General features: G+C 34.6%; 1 long non-coding RNA gene across 1 annotated transcript; it reads left to right on the forward strand.

Annotated features, from left to right (window-relative positions):
- Positions 1–361: 361 nt before the first annotated feature.
- On the forward strand, positions 362–5,533 carry LOC104914870. Its single transcript, XR_796162.3, has 3 exons — positions 362–429; positions 2,099–2,189; positions 5,499–5,533. It is a non-coding gene; the product is annotated as an uncharacterized LOC104914870 (long non-coding RNA).
- The last annotated feature ends 180 nt before the right edge of the window (positions 5,534–5,713 follow it).

The raw sequence follows: 5,713 nt of genomic DNA on the forward strand, positions 1-5,713 counted from the left end.
TTTTTTTTTTTTCGTAAATAGCAATAGTGTATGACCATTATTGTTTCCTTGGTTTGTTTGTGCACTGTTAGACAAAAATACATGACACCAATGGTATAAGAGTTTGGGAGAATTATTTAAAAAAATAAATTAAGTTGCACCTTATTCAAGCAAGATCTGAAAGAAAGTCTTCAGTGCAGCAGACAGTCACCCACTGGATTTATTGATCCAATCTGTGTAAAAGTTTATTTATACACATTCTGATTTTACAGTCAACATTATGCTTTATCATTATCCTTTATAAAATCTTCCCTGTTATAAGTACTCCTTAGGCTGAGGCTGAGAAGTATATTAAAGAACTTTAATCTAATGTCATTCTTTCCTTTCAGGGAATATGGAGCCATTGATGATGTAGATATTGATTTGCATATTGATGTTAGCTTTCTTGATGTAAGTAATCTAATCACAGAACTACATAATGAACTTTAATACCCATTTAATTCTGCTACACTTCTGACTCTGAGATAAGTACTGAGACCTTCCTTTTTCAGAGGCTTGATCTTCACAAGTGGTCTTGTTATTGATTACTACCCAGCAGAAACATTACCTTTTCCTTTTACAATCACAGTTTTAAAATGTTTTTTATACTTTTGTTTACTATATATATATATATATATATATTTCCTTTAAAACCCTCTTTGTAATGGCAAATGTTTTAAGTGATATAAAGCATTTCCTTTTTGCTATCTTAGACATTAGTTAGGTGAAAGCACTTCATACAATCCTGACGGAGGGATGATTGTGGCCATGATATGGGCTTGTTTATTAATAGGGGTCAGTATGTTAGTTTAAAGACTTAGCAAAAAGAATCAATGAGTGCGGTTCATAAAACTTTCCATTTTAACTTTGCTTGGTGTGTAAACAGCCGTGTTTTTCTCAATGATCCTGCTTCATGGAAGCATTGGAGTCACAATAGACTACTTTTATCTTTGCATCCAGCAGGTGAAAGGACTTCTTCCTTGGATTTCATGTATATTGTTTTGGATTATAGTGCACTAAGATAGAAAATTGCTCATTATGGTCTAGTGAGCAATGGAAGTTTGCCAAATTCGGGAAAAAGGTCAGCCAAAAGTCACTGTGATTAAGCTGATGATGGAAAAATGGGGATAAAGTAAATGGTTGAAGACACCAGAGGCCACTACCATATATGCACAGAGAGATATTAGCATATATTAATAAGTTCTTGGAAGAGAAAGAATATGTTTGCAAGTGTACTGCATGTGTCTGTCTTAATGTTTAAATGTAGAACTTGAACTTCGAGAGTGCAAGCTTGATTTGTCAAGTTGTCTTTTACATATTATAAGGAATAAAGAAATGCTGCTTTCTGACATTACACTGGGGTTAGAGTTTTCTTCCCAAATTTCAGATGTCAGCTGAAGCTCTCCTCTGTGCTCCTCATTACCTGCAGCTGATCAGGGAGAGACTTGAGTAGCAAAAGAGAAACAAGGCAGTGGTGCTGTTGATTGGCAGCATGGCTTCTGTTACGTTGTCATTAACTTCACACACACACAGACCTCACTTGTGCAGTAGCTGCCTCTCCTCTAGACACAGAATCAAGATAGTGCTTTTAGGAGTGTCATTAGTTTCAGCACATATGTATCGTATATCGTATAGGTCAGAACAGCACATAAGCTTTTCTTGGCCTCTTGTAAAATTTAAAAGAACTTGATTATACTCTGAATTATTTTAGTTGCACTCATAAGAGGGAGCAAATGTTTGCTTTGCCCTATGTTATGGTTTGAGTGTTTTCCTTTAATGTTTAATTCCTTCTTCTCACCTCTTAAGCAATATCTCTTGATAGATGGAAATGTGTCTGCAAACACTGCAAATGTAGTGCCTTGTAGAAACCCACGCTCTGTTGAAATGGGCATATTCTGACTTCAGAAACAGTTTAACACTGCTTTTAAGAGAGTTAGCAAGCAGTAGTTTGTCCTCTTTCACATCTAAATATTGGGTAAATGGATATATGGTGTTTATACCAACTCTTAAGATAAACTGACAAAATGCAGCTGCTCTTCGTATGTTTAATGATGTCTCTTCTCTTTTTATTTTGAACTAGGAAGAGATTGCTGTTGCTTGGGATGTAATTCGCACAGAGCCCATAGTGGTGCGATTGCACTGTTCACTTACACAGTACTTAAGTGGTCCAGGTTAGTCATCTGTGTATTTTTCATGTCCCTTGTGTGATGTCTTGTTCTGAGACATGTCCTGGGTGCTTGATACTCATTCACTGCCAAATCTTTGACTGTGCATGTGCTTAAATCTACTGCTGAGGGCAGTCCCGCTAGAATGAAATTATGCTTATATATATTTGCAAGATAATGCCCTTCATAATGAGATAGGCATCTTGTTTTTGTAAGGTGAGTTTTCTCAACTGGTTTTCTTGATAAATTTTGAAATGCCACTGTTTCCATTAGGAAGCTGAGGGTTTAGGAATAATTTTCTATACTGTTTCTAACATGAGATTTTCTAACTTTGGAATTGAGGGATCATCTTTACAAAAACAGATATCAGTGATTGGGTATACATACACAGATCTGAGAAGCATGTCAATATGCCCTTTTTCATGCAGCTTTGAAGAATCAGACCATGATATTTATGCTGCCAGCTTTGATTTTTATATGAATGTGTGAACTCTGGGCAATCTGTAAAGTTGAATGACAATTTTGAATGTCATGTTTGCATCCTTCTCTGGTTGCTGAGTTAAGCTTCCTTACGAGAGTAAAAATGGCCAAACTCATGCAGAATCAACTGTGATTGAAGATTTGCATTCGTATGCAACAGTCAATTTCAGATATATATTTTACAGAAGAAAGTCAGAACCAGATGTATAACTTGTATTGTAACTTGTCTGAATTTGGAGACTTCCAGTACAAGCTGTCAGTTCAGGCTTGTATCTGTGGGAGAATTCTGCCTCTGGAAAATGAATAGATATTTTTAGTCATAACATGTTTAGCTTAATCTGTCCCAATAAGCTATTTTTGTAGGATATGTAGACTGTAAGCTACTGATGCTTACTATAAGCCATGTTCTATTCATTCAAATGATCATTTTGTTACATCACTCTTTTTTTTTACCTGACTTTGGTCCTTTTCTTTGTACTTTATTGCTTCAATTTTTTCTGTAAGTATGCAAGTTTTAAAATATGTATTTGCCATAGCAAGTAGCAGTGTTAGTATTAACAATACTTCTGTCAAAATGTAATTTAAAAAATGCAGCAGATAAAAGAGAATGAAGCGTGAAGAGCTTCATGCAGTAAGAAATGATATAGTGAAATAAATGGTAACAAGAATTTGTCTTTTGCACTGTTGACAATGTTAGAACGGAAAGTTTACTTCCGAATCCGGCAACTCACTGATTGTGATAATGCATTGGTATCGAGAAAAGCAAGATCAGGGCCAGAGGCAAATGTTTTGCTACTCTAAATGCTGTTTGAGCCAGGTCAGTTTATTCACCAGAAAAGGACAATGACAGCCACTATTTTTTTGTTAACAAGATCCTTTTTCTGTATCTCCTTTTCCCCTTTGTAAATGGTGTTTAGAGACTGTCAATTTCCTCTGTGCTACATTATTTTCTCTTATAATACTTTTTGCTGATAAAATGAATAAGTATCCTTTGTACAGTACACTCCAAAGAAGGAGAAATTCTTACCACCTCATAGCTATTTAATGTCTTAATTTTACACAGTCTTTCTCCTAGTTAATGCCTAGTCTTATTAGTGTACCGGTTTGTCCCTGGTACCTTAGAAACCTGTCTTAGATTAGGATGAATCAGCCTTTGGAGGTACTGGACTACCTCCTCTGACTCTAGATCTTAGACAAGAGTTGTAGATTTTAAGATTACTAGAACTAAGAATGATGATTCTTATTGAAAATAGTTCACCTCCCACCACACGTCTTAAATTTGACAGTCTAAAGTCACTGATACCCCTAATCAAGTAATTTATCCTCTTTAAAAGATGAGGTTATGTTTGAATGAGAATCTGCAGTGCTTTGGACCAAGTCAAATTGGATAACAGGCTTAGATACATAATATTTTTTTAATTATGCATTTATTATGGGAAATTAAAGAGTAAAGTTTGGGCTTCTGAATAAAAGTGACCAGAAAAATACAGATTTTAAATTACTGATTTTTTTGATGAAATTTGAAACAGCCTCAGATTTTTTGCTTTCATTTCATTTTTATTTTACTATGGTCGTTATCACCTTATGTAATACAAAGTCTTTTTGCACTTGTAATAAGTGTTAGTTGTTGTTCTGTTTCAAGGACCTGAGTCTCTTTCAAGAGGTGCTTAAATTCGCCTGCCACTTCTATCTAGTAAATATCATTTAATAATTTTAGCAATACCAGGAGCTAATTTCCAGTCTCCATCTCTTACACTTTCAATTTTCTGACAGAGAAGTAGGAACATATTAATGGTAGGATGGAAAATTCAAGGTAATCCTTGGCAATTGGAATGCATGCACCAGGCACTTAGTTGATGAGTTAGGATGATTAAGGATCTTGTATTAAAATGCCTTTAGAAAGAAAACTCAGATACTGGTTAATTTGGTTTGTTCTGCTTTCATTTTCTTCACGTTCATATGAGCTGTACCAGTGTGGAGAAATAATTGACTAGATACATATGTTTCATATGTGGATTCAAGGTCATATCATTTTATACATTTTTATGAGTAACATAAATTAATTTTGCCTTTATTGCAGAATTTTCAATTCTGAAGTAGCCCTCTCAAAAATAAAAAATACTCCTGTACACTGCATCTCTGTAAGTCTCTGAAAGTCAGATTAGATGGGAAAACTCTCAAATTTTTTTGCAGAAAACCTAGTGTGTGTGTGTTGACATACTAAAGAAAGTGTTTCAGATCTTTCTGGGAAAGGGCTTAATTTAATTGTCAGTTACAAAGGAATGAAATCATTGTTTTTTCAATGACAGCACGTTCACGTTAGTCTACAGAAACTTCGTGTAGCAGTTCGTTCAAGCTGATCCACAGCAAGTAACAAAACTTGTCATATAGAGGCACCTTGATTTTTCAAGTTAAGACTTTCTATGCATACTTTTACAACTAGGATATCTTAATCTGTGTGTATTAAGAGTACATACTTAAAAGAAAATTTAAGAGATTAGATGAGGTGAATTACCAGCCCAGATGCATTTAATCTGGTGCTGCTTTCTAGTAGTAAAGATACATTTATATGATTAACATCGGTGGGAAGAGATATGTTCTAGGGAATCCAATTTTTAAAATAGTAATTTGCAAGATTGCAAAATATATTGGCTGATACTCTGAAAAGGAACATTCATTTCTTCATGGACTCAGGTGACATGACCACTTTTACCATTCCTTCAGTGACATTGCTTGTAGTAAATGTTCAGACAGAATAGGGTCCTTAAATATGACTTTATTGTTATAAGTTCTTGGTTATTCCTTTAAGTTCAACAGTGTCTTGTTTTACCATAGTGCCAACTGTGGATGTATTTCAGATCTCTACTAAAGAAAGATTTGGTCTGGGACATCAGCTGAAAAAGTAAGTCTGAAAAAGTGCTTTTCAATATCCTCTTTCACTTCCTAAGTAAATACTACATATTTTTTAGTTCCCAATAGAATAAAATCTGCAAGATTGTCAGGTTAGTTGGATCAAAGTTTCTTGAACTTGTTTTTCTTTAAATAAAATT

The sequence above is a fragment of the Meleagris gallopavo genome, chromosome Z, assembly GCF_000146605.3.
Source record: "Meleagris gallopavo isolate NT-WF06-2002-E0010 breed Aviagen turkey brand Nicholas breeding stock chromosome Z, Turkey_5.1, whole genome shotgun sequence".
Classification (NCBI taxonomy): Eukaryota; Metazoa; Chordata; class Aves; order Galliformes; family Phasianidae; genus Meleagris; species Meleagris gallopavo.